Source organism: Durio zibethinus, chromosome 8 (assembly GCF_047325235.1).
Source record: "Durio zibethinus cultivar Kanyao isolate XHJ-2024 chromosome 8, ASM4732523v1, whole genome shotgun sequence".
NCBI classification, from domain to species: Eukaryota; Viridiplantae; Streptophyta; class Magnoliopsida; order Malvales; family Malvaceae; genus Durio; species Durio zibethinus.
In genome coordinates this window covers 23,577,026-23,590,099 of record NC_143169.1, presented here as the reverse complement: position 1 = coordinate 23,590,099, position 13,074 = coordinate 23,577,026, and the positions used below count along the sequence as shown (strand labels likewise).

Here is a 13,074-nt window from a genome sequence, read left to right as displayed (position 1 = left end):
TTCAGTGGCCTAAAGATGATGTGATGAGACAATGTAAGATCAATGGGGTAATCAAGAAATTTTTTGTATAGTTATACCAAGTGTTAGTAAGAGGGTGTAGCGCATGATAAGGTGTGATAGTCAGATATCTTTTTTTTTTCTTTTGATGATAAGAAAAATTTATCTAAAAGAAATTGGCTTGGTAAAAATTATAGTCAAACTAGAGATTATTAAAAAATGACTAAAAAATTCTAGCAAATGTAAAACATGTATTTTTTTACTCTTTCTACAGTATGGTTGCCTACTACAACACCGTCACCTGCTACAATGCTGGCGAAAAATTGGAAAGACAAAATACCTATGTGAAAATTTTGGCATAGTAACTTTTGACATGTGCACCACGTACTACACTACTACTGTCACTACAATAACCGTAAACTGCCACAATGACAGCAAACTACTATAGTAAACACAAAATTTTGCCTATAAATAGGCTAAAGATGTAGATACTAAAAATGTGCACGGGGTGTCTGAAAATGGCTTAAAAAGCCTTGTGAAAGCACCAAAGAAGTGTCAAAAGAGGTGTGCCATGTAGCTTAAGAGTGGTAGTATATTTTGGAGTTTGTAGTGTCTATCTTAGGATAGTGGGAAACACTTATATAATCCCATAAAGTAAGTGCTTGTTGAAACGATATATGTTTGGCGTTAGTAAAGCCATTATAATCTCTATTCTTTGATAGTGATTGCTTTCTTTGTGGTGCTCTCGGATGTAAGTATAATGCCGAAACACATATATAGTTGGTGTTCTTTATGTTTTTTATTACTGTTTAATATTTTTTTGAGAGTAGATTCGGATGGTGAAGAATTTGTCGCTATTCATATATATGGTACTGTTTACATATATAAAAAATGATAATTCTGCACTTCGAATTCTTCTCGGTATAAATGGCAACAAGCTATGCTGACTCTTGATAAAGTGGGATCGGAGCATGCCTTAATTCTTACACATTGTCCCCATGGCGTCCAACTCTCAGAAAAGCCCTTCAAATTACAACCCAAACAGTCGTAAGAAAAGAGTACAATAGTTGATGCAATAAGTAAGGAACATGTCAAATTTCTTGGAGTTCTTACGGGCATAATTCTTCCCTTGCCATAGCATGTACATAGTATGTAACACAGTGTCAACTCCATTTCTGTAGTGCAACTATTATAATGTTTATTCATCTTAGATTTAAGGGCCGGGGGACACAAATACTTGGACAATAGAACAAAAAATCACCAATACTTAAACGTTGTTTACAGTTAATACCAAAATTTTCTAGGTTCCAGGTTTTTATGAGTTCACTTGTACCAGAGTTTTTCATCATAATTGGTTTCAAGGGTATCTAATTTGGGAACATAAGTTTGTCTGCAATATTCTTGTGTATGCATTCTGCTGCTGATGAACAAAGGCAGCTGCATGATTACTTTTGTAGGTCCTTTCTAAAGAGTGTTGCAGCCTAAAATGAACATGGAACAATGGATTAGAGATGAAATTATAGCAGAGGTTAATCATCTGTGCTGGTAAAATAAAATAGAGTCTCTCACTGGTTGAATTATATATGTTAATTTCCGCCTGCATCATGACATCTGATACAAGCTCAGTATATCTAGTGTTTGTGCAAGAGCTGCACCAAGAAAGAATATCATTTTTAAGTGAAAATCAGAGTCATGACAGATTTCAAGCAATGAAAAATGAAAATGGCAGTGTGGGGTGTATGTAGAGCGACTTGAGGGGTATTTAAGTAGTACAAAAACAAAGTGGATAACGTTAAACCAATCGATTGTATGGTTTTTGGTGGGGTTAGATACCTGGGGTGTTGCAGATGGGAGAAGAGGCGATGATTGCAGCAAGCAGAGGCGGAGCCAAGTTCTTGAAATTTAGTAATTTCTTTTTACTTGCTCGACTTGTTTCAGCTTTAATGGAGCTTGGTTTCCATTACCATTTTGGAACACCCACGTTTTCTTTCACTGCATTTGATCAGTTGGCAAGAACATATATAAAATGTAGAAAGAAAGAGATCGATGGCTTTGAGAGTTGAAGGTGAGACAGAAATGGGGCTGCAGCTGCCCAAGAAGCTATCAGTTCAAGTGAAATTATCCAAACCAGACCAAGCATATGTTCTGGCCCAACCATTTTTGCTTGTCTTCCCTTCTGATGCAGGGATGTAAATGACACATCACGTAATCTATTTAAACTTGATTCATGTAAAATTAAATTTGAATTTAATTCGATCATTATTAAATCGAATTTGAACTCGAACAGTTTAACTTATTAAATAAATTGAATTTAAGTATCTTAATGTCTGATTTTAGTAATTCGTGAGTTTAATTAAATTTTTTTAAATTTAATATATTTTTATTTTTTTAATTAAAAAACTATTATTTTACTTTTATTTATATCAATCCAAATTTAAATTTAAATTTGAATATATAATCAAATTTAAAATCAAATATGAAAATTTAATTTATTTTTATTAAACAAACTTAATTAAGTGAATTCTAATAATTTAATTTTTATTTCGAATTCAAATTTAAAAATTAAAATTTAATTAAATTTAAATTAAATTTTGAATAACAAATTATGAATATAACTTGAACTTTTATCAATTTGATTCGGTTGGATTACACCGCTGTTCTAATGAAAAAGATCTGTATTAGACTTGATTAAGATTGCAATTAAAATTTCAAAATGCTATAGTATGTAACTTTAGGCTTAATTCTTTTTAACGATTTAAAAGCGTACTCTCACGTTTATATTTAAGATTTTATTTGAAATTTTATGATTTATTAAAAATAATGATCAAAATTAAATAAATATTTTGTAACTTAAAAAATTAAAAAAAATATAATATTAAAAATGAAAAAGAAAAATAAGAAAAACTTCCAAATAAAACAAAAAGAATTCCTATATTTTCACCGCTTACTCGTACTAAAATAATAATTTATTTTTTTATATATAATAATTACATTTTATTAAATTTAATATTTTAAAATATAATTTAAAAATACGATGTAAAATTATATAAAAATAAAATATAAAAATAACATTATTTAAAATTTTAATAATAATTATATATAAATTTAATAAAATAAAAATTATATATTATATATTTTTATATTAATAAAAATTATAATATTTAAATTTTATATAAAATATAATATAAATGCACAAATTTCAATACTTTAAATCGGTTGCCGTCTCGCCCTTTTAACTCCACGTGATAACCAAAATTTCAAAAACCCAAAATCCCAAACCGGATTTCACACTTAAAAGTTAAAATAGTGTGTAAAAGAGAAGAAAAGTTTTTTTTTTTTTTTTTTTTTGAATTGGGAAATAATAAGTTTTGATCGGGGATGGCGATGTTATTGGAAGACAGTGTACAATCAGTGGAGAGATGTGGTTGAAGCTGATAAGGAAACCGCAACCCTTCGTCGACCCTGATCTGGACCCGGTTTTATTAGTTCCGCGAGTTGCCTGGTCGATGTCGAAAGCTGTGGATGATCAGAATGGGAAAGAAGAAAGGATTTGGGTTCGGATTCTTGGTGCCGATTATATGTTTCGGACCAAGCTCTGGTCTCGCTTTGATCCTTCGACTGGTAATGCTTTCTCTTTTTTTGCTCAAAAGAAATTTAATGGAATTGTTAAAAGGATCTTTTTCGTTGATACCTGTGAGCTAATATTTGTTCAATGAATTGTCTCAATTGAATTAGGTGTAATTGTGTTATTGTTGGTTCATTGGTTGTGAAACAGGTAGAATTGTGTCCTTAGATCCAACTACCAGAATTAAAGTTCGTGAAGAAAGATATGGACTTTATGCCATCGATATTTTGCACCCTGACATGGAATTTTTTTATTTCTTACTATTATTTAATGCTTGATAAAGGAAGTTTTTTTCGGATATTACCTTGTAAAACTGATTTTGCTACCTTAACTAAAAGTTAGACTTCATTTTGTAAGAAGTGTTTTGTCATAAAAAAAATGAGACTTATGGATACTGAAATGCTAAGACAACCCATATCTAAGTCTTTCCTTAAGTTTGTATGGAACCTAAGGATATGAACTAATGACGGGTTTCAATTAACTCTTTGTTTTCATGCAGATCATTGGAGGTGAGTATGTTTATTATTTCCATGATATGATTGTTGAAATGATCAAGTGGGGTTTTAAAGAAGGGAAAACACTTTTTGGGTTTTGTTATGATTTTCGCCAAAGTAATTGGTATAATCATATCTTTAGTGATTAATTTGTTAATTATTTCTCTTTCTAATGTGGGGTGGTGGCCTGAATTTGTCCTTGTAATTTATGTATTTGTTTTCAGTGTGTTGATTCTTGTTTTTCTTTTAGGTTGCAAGAAATGTTGGATCGCCTGGCAGCAAAATTAGAGTCAGTGTACAAAGCTTCAGGAAGGAAAAAGATAAACATCACAAGTCATTCTATGGGTGGTCTTCTGATAAAATGTTTCATGGGCTTTCCCAGTGATGTAAGGAATACACTCCCATCTTCCTCTATACCCTTTTATTTCTGCTGTTACCTTTGCTCTGTATCCTCCTTTTTTCCTATATCAAATTATAGTTTAGTAATGTATCTATTTGTGATACAGTGCCGCTTTTCTTGTGCTGATTTTCGAGAAATATGTGAAGAACTAGATTGCAATTGCCGCACCATTCCGTGGTAATTGGTCTTTATAACTTGAGTAGAGTTCAAGACATTTAATAGTTTTGAAATCGCCAATTGCCTAAAAAGAAATTGCAGAATAGTTCAATATTACCTGAATTCAACAATTTTAATTTTAAATATCTCATAATATGTATTAGATTCTTATTTTTTAAAAAAATTATATGACTTTGAGTTTGTTCAGTGCCTTACTGTATGAACTATGAAGTAATGGATCATAGGATGAGTTTTTTTCTTTCTAATTTCTTTTTTATGAAAGTTGTAAATCATATATTTTTACACACACGCACACGCACACGCACATACACATTCAGGTATTTTAAAATCAGCGTTATCTTTTATATGTTTTATGTGAAGCTATCTTAAGATTACTCATGGAAATTATAGGACAATGCAGTTTCATTAAACAATGGCTTACAGTTCCCTTGACTATCTTCTTTTTCCTCATATGTGTTGATCTATTAGTTTTTTATGGGCAGAATTTGAAACATATGAGTTTCTTTGTTTAATCATACCCTGGAATTGTCAGTTGAATCTTACTTCAAAAGAACTTCATATGCGTAAGATCTGTTTCAATATCCTTCAATTAAGGATCCAGTGGTTCAGGCCAAAAAAATATGAGAGTCTATTAGTTACACAGCTGTATTTAATTTTGATTCAAGTTGCTTATTGAGATGTGAGATAAAATTTTCCAACAGGTGCACCTGGATATGTTGCTTCTACCTTTCTAAATGGAATGCCTTTTGTCAATGGGTGGGAACAGAACTTTTTCATTTCAAAGTGGAGCATGCATCAACTGGTATGTGATTATGTTCTAACTACTTTTGTCATTTTCAGCATTTCAACTTAGGTGCCCTTGAGGGCATGGACTCTCTATTGGTATGTTCATTAATTGTAAATTTTTTTTTGAAAAGTTTATTTCTGATTAGAATTTTTTTTGTTTAGACTGTTAAAATGTCACATTCTCACCTTAGTTGGCAACCCTAATTACTTGGTCTGTATTTTATGTGCTTATTTATTTTTGTTTAGACTCAAGTGGCAGAAATCTGCTGCTAGCAGTCACTTGGGGGCTTATGACTTAAGCTTCTAGACTCGAAACTAACGAGTGGTTACTTTTAGGCCAAAACTTTAAATTGGTAGGCCTAAAAAATAATGAAGGTGCTTCTTTTCGAGTTCATCATGCTTGACCTCTAATGAAGTTTAATATGTTGTTGAGTGTTGTAATTCAATTGGTGCCAGCTCATCCTGTGTGGAAACAGGCTTAGTTGGATGTAAGATTCTGTTTGTGTTATGGTGCATTGTCAATTATGTTATGGTTGGAGTCCCATTCATGGCGAGCCAGTAGGTGCATTATGCTAGCTTGTTGAAATGTTTATGTAGATTTTGTTTTTCTTTGCCTATGTTTTTTTCTTCATGGTATTTTTGAGGTGGTTCAGATTATTTATTTCTCTGCCGCATCATTCAGCTGATTGAGTGCCCATCGATATATGAGTTAATGGCTTGTCCACATTTCCATTGGCAACATATTCCACTTTTTGAGCTCTGGAGAGAGAAAGATGGTTGTGATGGAAACCCTCTGGTTATTCTAGAGTCATATCATCCCATAGAAAGCATTGATATTTTTAAGGAAGCTCTTTCAGGCAACTCAGTAAGCTATGAGCTTGGTTGTGCAAGAGGAAAGTAGTTAATCTTAGGTTGAGTCCATTGCCAGGAGCAGTTCCAGTGAAAGTACCTTAAGATAAAATATGGAATTTATTTTCAATTAAAGTTCTAAGCAATATCATGAGTAGGTTTGAAGATGGTTTAAGATATTTTTGATATCGTTTATTTGGAGTAAAATTGCTTGCATTTTATAATTTCAGGTTGATTATGATGGGAAGACTATTCCACTACCTTTCAATTTGGAGATCTTAACGTGGGTTAAAGAAACACACAGGGTGTTGTCTAATGCTAAGGTTCCTTCTGGAGTTAAATTCTACAATATATATGGAATCAATCTTGAGACACCACACAGCATTTAGTAATTCCTCTATGCGATTGTTTTGTTGAAAGGTGTTCATGATTATTTTCATTTCGCTTACAACTTTATAATATACGTATTTTCTGGTATCTTGCATACATCCTTGGATGTTTTATTTTCTTTCACAAATTTGCAGCTATGGAAGTGAGGAGACACCTGTAACAGATATATGAGAAATATGGTTTTTTCAGGTAAATTTTTTTTGTTGAAGGCTGCTCTCAAAGTCTGCTGTAGTACAAGAGGCCATTTCATTATACTTAACAATTTCTTTTTTTTACGCAAAAGAAAAATTTTTTTGTATGGATCTTTTGTATTCACAGATTTGGTAACTGACAATGACTTTTCTCTACATATCAGCCTACATACATATGGGTTGATGGTGATGGAACTGTTCCAGCAGAATCAGCCAAGGTTAGCTGACTCCCTTTCTTATATCTTTCTATGGTTTTATTATTTATCTGTGGATAATGCTTTTAAAACCCCATTAACAATTCTACTTTGCATAACTCATGGAGAATGCTCTATTTTCTTTCAAGACTTTTATAGGATTCTTGTGATTATATATAAAGCAAATCCATGTATTGAATGTGGCTATGCGAGTCACCAAGAGTGTAATGGTGACCACAGGCTTTGGATTTCAAATAACCTCATTGAGATATCCGAAATTCAGAATTATTGTTTTGAGTGATAAAATATGAATTGTGAATTAGATAATCAAGGCATCATTAATTGATTTTCTGCATGCCTACTTGTTTTGATTTAGGCATATTGGTATTACTGCATGTCCATTTATTCTTTCTGAAATGCAATATATTTGTGTATTGTGCCAATGGTATTAAATGTGGACTGACAGTATCTCTGACTTGTTTTCTTCTTGTTACCTTCAGGCAGATGGACTCAATGCAGCAGCAAAGGTTGGAGTCCCTGGTGAGCACCGGGGAATTCTTTGTGAACCTCATGTATTTCGAATTCTCAAGCACCGGTTGAAGGTAGGTGATCCAGACCCTTTCTGCAACCCAGTAAACGATTATGTTATTTTACCGACAGTATTCAAAATGGAAAGCCACCGCGAGAAAGCCTTACAAGTGACATCACTCAAAGAGGAATGGGAAACTGTTTCTGAAGAGAAAGACAATCTAGACGGTGTGGCTCGGAGAAAGCCATTTGTTAGCTCCGTATCTGTTTCACAAGGCGGAAACAAGTAATCCTTAAGGTCTGAGGCTCATGCAACTGTTATTGTCCATCCACAAAATGAAGGTAGGCAACACGTCGAGCTAAATGCCATAAGCGTCTGTTGATGATTAGAATTGAATTGTTGAACTCAAATGAAAGCAAGTAAAGCCCTCTTCTTTGTAACTATTGTATATTAACAGCTCATGACTTTGAACTTGAACCATGGTTTTATTCGTTGGTGTAAGATGTATAAATACATTTGTACATAGCTATTGATGAAGAAATTCATCCATAAAATTGTTATTTAATCCTTCATTTTTTTCCCCACAATGTAAATATTAATTAAATCATATGTTTTTTCTTTAATTTTAATGTTATATTATTGAGTTTTTAATTTCAGTACAATCTCGAATAAAAAATTATTATGTATTTTGGAAAAGAAAAAAATTAGGTTTGAAGTATTGTAATTTTTTTTTTCAATTTTAATAAATTACTTAAAAAAAATTATTTTCTGACAATTTTAAAAATAAAAAAATAAAAAAATTCTACTAAAAGAAACAACATCAAACGTATCATCTGATGCCTGTGGCGCAGACAGAGTAACTGCAAACTACCCACCAGACAGCCTCAAAAAAAGAGCACTTTGGTAAAGCAAAGACTTTTGGATTCTCAGTTGCCATCAGAAAACACAACAAAGCAAAAAATGGGAAGGTCTTTGGTTTTCTCCACCAACATTCCTCTCAGGTTTTCTCAAACACCCAGATCAATTTCACCTCGGATTCACGCAAATCAGTATCAAGCTCACAAATTCACTGCAAATTTTCCATTTGGGTATAAAGAAGTTGGAATTTTGAACACAAATTCCACAAGAAAGTTATGCACAAAAGCTTTGATATCAGAGGTTTCTAACCAGAGACAGTATCCTAAAGTAGGTGCCAAATCAACTGGACCAATCCCTCCGAGTCAGCTCATTGAAGTTGTTGAGGCCGCTGCAAAAACTGGCGCGGAGGTTACCTTTTTTATCTCTTTAATGTCTTTATATTTTTATTTTAATTTTCAATTTCAGTTTTTTTTTTTTTAATATTCATTTTTCTTACAGGTTGTGATGGATGCTGTCAACAAACGAAGAAATATCACATATAAAGGACTAAGTGATTCGGTAACCGAGTAAGGACTTTTCGAAGTTACTGTCACTGATTCAGTTTTGTATTTGTGCTTCAAAGTCCTCACTCTGTGAACCATGTTTTTAGCTATGTCCTAAATATTAGTAAAGGGGGTGAGATAGGGCGATTGACAAATTGTGATAAGATAATTACAGATTGATTTACCAAACGACATGTCATTTTCCCTGGTAAGAATTTTGTTCCTGAATGTTACGATGCACATGTCATACTGTGACCTATGAAGTCAAAATTTTGGCACTGAAGTTTTCTGGAATTCAAATGAACAGGACAAATTCAAATGCTTAAAGCATTAAAAATAAGATATATTTAATCATTTATCGCTGGAAAATGGTTTTTAGCATGCTTTTGTAATTCGTATTCTTGAAATAAAAAAAATCCATGGTGTAATCATTGAAAGAAATTCTCCCACCCACAAGTTTGCCCCATTCTGCTTTTAGCTTGTACTTAAAAGAGTATGACATAATTTACCCTAAACCTTTGTATCCATCATGCTGTCTCCCACTCCGGACCACAAAGAGAGTTCGGCATCTTATATTTAAAAGTTTGCCTGTTGCCACTCCGTCGCATTTTCTAGTATGAGCTTGAACATGAAGTTTCCAATCTAAGTGTTTTCTTCCTTATTGTTTACTTTCTAATTGCATCTTATTGACTATTTTATTAATTTACCACGATGAATATAGATACAATATCTTCATGGCATGTTGAAAAAATATTAAGTTTGCTATAGACTTACTATCTTCCTTGCTTTTGCTCATAATTGATCAGCTGTGACAGGGTGCCACGACTCACAGTTCTCATATGATTTTATCTGCAGTACTGATAAAATGAGTGAGGCTGCTATTCTTGAAGTGGTAAAAAGGAATTTTGCAGATCACCTGATCCTTGGGGAGGAGGGAGGAATTTTAGGGGATACCTCATCAGATTATCTATGGTGTATTGATCCTTTAGGTTTGTCTCTTTCAGCCCTTTTGATTTCTTTAGCCAAGACAGTTTCTAACTTTCTATGTTTATAATCTATCAAGTATTCAAGAAATATATCCAGGAAGTCAGGAGTTATGCTTTTCAGTCTATTTGTGTACTGCACTCTTGCCTGCAGAAATGTTTTAGCATATCATGGTTCATATTAATGATTAATTTCCCTGCTTGTTTGTATCAATACTTTATGAAAGTTTTACATATAAGCCCCTTGTTCATTTGACATTTGCTACCTGCTGTAGAGGGAACAACAAATTTTGCACACTGTTATCCTAGCTTCGCAGTTTCAGTGGGTGTTCTGTTTCGAGGAAATCCAGCCGCTGCTGCTGTGGTAAATTTCTTACTTGAATATTGTCAATATTATATTTACATAATTTGACATACAAAATGTGTTCTCGTACAGAATGTTGAGTAAAAAAGTTACATACTCAGTTTCTTGCTTTTTTTTTTTTCTTTCTTTATGACATTGTTTCTTTCACCTGTAGGTGGAATTTGTTGGTGGGCCTATGTGTTGGAATGCCCGTACATTTACTGCTACTGCTGGTCTGAAAAATGGAACTAGTTAAAACTCCTTAATGTTTATGCCAAGGATAATAGTATATATATGGCTAAATAATTGAGGCTTTGGGTTCTAGGTGGGGAAGCATTTTGTAATGGACAGAAAATCCATCCCAGTCAAACTGATAAGGTCAGTAGTCACATAGAATTGAAAAGTTAAATGTATCCCGAATTATTTAATATGAGTGTATCTGCTGAAAAGTTGTTGCCTTATATTGCAATATGCATGATCCTGGCTGATGACACATTTATGCATTATGGTGGGACAAACGTTGTTGGGACTTAATGATTATATTCTTCTTAATATTTACTATGAACATGTTTGATGGTACATTGCTTCAGTAAATTTGTTGAAGCATGAGCCTTAGATACATTCGAATAATATTAAACTGATTAGCCTATAACTTTCATTGCTTTTTGAAAACTTTATTTACTAGTTGGGGTTCCCACTGTCAATATGCTTATGATTTTCAAAGGCTAAATGTTTTGACATCATGCAAGGAAATACTTGTTTGCAGGTAGAGAAAGCTCTTCTTGTGACTGGATTTGGTTATGAACATGATGATGCATGGATTACCAACATCTAATTATTCAAGGAATTTACTGATATCAGTAGAGTATGAACCTTAAAGGACTTTTGTATGCTTATAAGCTCTCTCTCCCAAACTAACAGGACTTGTGCTTTGCTCCTTTTCTCTCTTTTAACTTTTCCTGAATTACAATGACTAGGGTGTGAGAAGGCTTGGCGCTGCAGCTGTGGACATGAGCCATGTAGCTCTAGGAGTAGCAGAAGCGTATTGGGAATATCGTCTAAAACCATGGGATATGGCTGCTGGTGTATTGGTAAAGCATTTTAACTTCAAATTTGTTGTGAAATTTTTGACTTAATGCAGTAAATAAAACTAATAGTTTTCCCTTTTTCCTTCTTATACTTAAAGGGACACTGAGCTGCTGCAGCCTGCAGGTGTGAAAATAGATGTCAGTTGTCAGATTTTGATGCTGGTGAATTTGCATGCAACGTGACAATTGACAAACTTGTTTTGCATACCATGGAATATAATAACTGCACCTAGCCCGAAAAGCCTTAAAATTAACTTCAAATTGCTTTAAAACTTATTAAGTTACCAGACTGTTTTTATCATTTCATTGAAATTTATGCTAAAATGAAAATTATGGTGATAATTAAAGTGAATAGCATGTTGAATGAGTGTTGTTCAGATTTCTCTTCAGCTGTTTATATAAAATTTTTAAATTCTTTGTAATCAGATAGTTGAAGAAGCTGGTGGTGCAGTGACTCGCATGGATGGTGGAAAATTGTGTCTTTGACAGATCTGTTTTGGTATCTAATGGTGCACTTCACGCTAAGGTTAGACTCTTTATTTTTCTATTAATCAATTCTGTCATGTTGTATAAAGGAAGAAAAGACCCAAAATCTTAGTATGCATTGGTTGTAACTAAATTTGTATGATTTTTCAATAACTATGAAAAGCAGCTTTTGGAGAGGATTGCGCCTGCAACAGAGAAACTGAAGAATAAAGGAATTGATTTCTCATTATGGTATAAGCCAGAAAATTACCTCATAGATCTTTGAAATGCCAAAGTTGTACTTCTGCTTCCTGACACGACAAGAGGTTCTCTGCTGCAAGTAGGTTTTTCTCTCATAGTTTGAATGTTACAATTTTCCTTTAGACGAACTTTCTTTACGTGTGGCTAATGATAATCTAGTTCATTAATCATTATTTTTTGAGAAATATGGATTTGGATATAATACACAAAGTGTCCTTTCTTTTAAAACAGTATAATAAACTTAATATATTCCTATGGTTATTGCACATTCTTAATACTGTTTTTCAATTTCTTAAAACAGAAAACAGTGGTTAGATGGATGACTTTGAAAGTTATTCAAATCTTCAACATACACATTTGCTGGTTTCCTTATTCTCTTTCTGTCATGCATGCACGTGCTAAAACTCCAATTAAGCATTTCTACATGAATGTGCTCTTCTTTCTGAAACTTAATTGAGGAATCTTGACAATGAATGCTTTAATAAATTTGCTCTGGGTGCCTTGTTGCAGAGCCATATAGTTTTGCTAGCAAACCACCCACCGCGATGTGATTAAGAAGATAGCAAGGACATCGAGGAAGCAAAATATCTTGTGGAGGCTCAAGAAGAGGGTTTAAAGAAATGGTGGAAGTTTGTATCAAGCTGGAAAGAACCAATGGTGGGATAGACATGCATTGGCATTTGTAGTTTTGTTTCTCTTAGTTAATAACATGTAATGGTCTGGTCCAGCCGGTTATTGGCCATTATTAACTTCTTGAAGTTCCCGTTACAGTTGTGGTTTTACTTTTATGCATCGTTTCAATCTTATATATTTGTCGTAACATTCTTTTTGTTTGTGTTTTCTTTGCTACTTTCAGAATGTTATAACTCATTTTTTTGTTGGCAGAATGAATGCTTCAGTTC

At 33.1% G+C, this 13,074-nt stretch overlaps 2 pseudogenes across 2 annotated transcripts; both read left to right on the top strand.

The window, feature by feature from the left end:
• The first annotated feature begins 3,240 nt into the window (after positions 1-3,240).
• LOC111278057 (lecithin-cholesterol acyltransferase-like 4) lies at positions 3,241-8,197 on the top strand (annotated as a pseudogene). Its single transcript, XR_016344086.1, has 7 exons — positions 3,241-3,618; positions 4,367-4,502; positions 5,395-5,495; positions 6,559-6,716; positions 6,853-6,907; positions 7,074-7,127; positions 7,604-8,197. The product of XR_016344086.1 is annotated as a lecithin-cholesterol acyltransferase-like 4 (transcript).
• A 142-nt stretch (positions 8,198-8,339) lies between these two features.
• On the top strand, positions 8,340-12,991 carry LOC111278056 (phosphatase IMPL1, chloroplastic-like; annotated as a pseudogene). Its single transcript, XR_016344085.1, has 11 exons — positions 8,340-8,898; positions 8,989-9,056; positions 9,888-10,021; positions 10,291-10,379; positions 10,534-10,591; positions 10,684-10,736; positions 11,125-11,223; positions 11,336-11,449; positions 11,873-11,972; positions 12,099-12,251; positions 12,683-12,991. The product of XR_016344085.1 is annotated as a phosphatase IMPL1, chloroplastic-like (transcript).
• Positions 12,992-13,074: the final 83 nt, after the last annotated feature.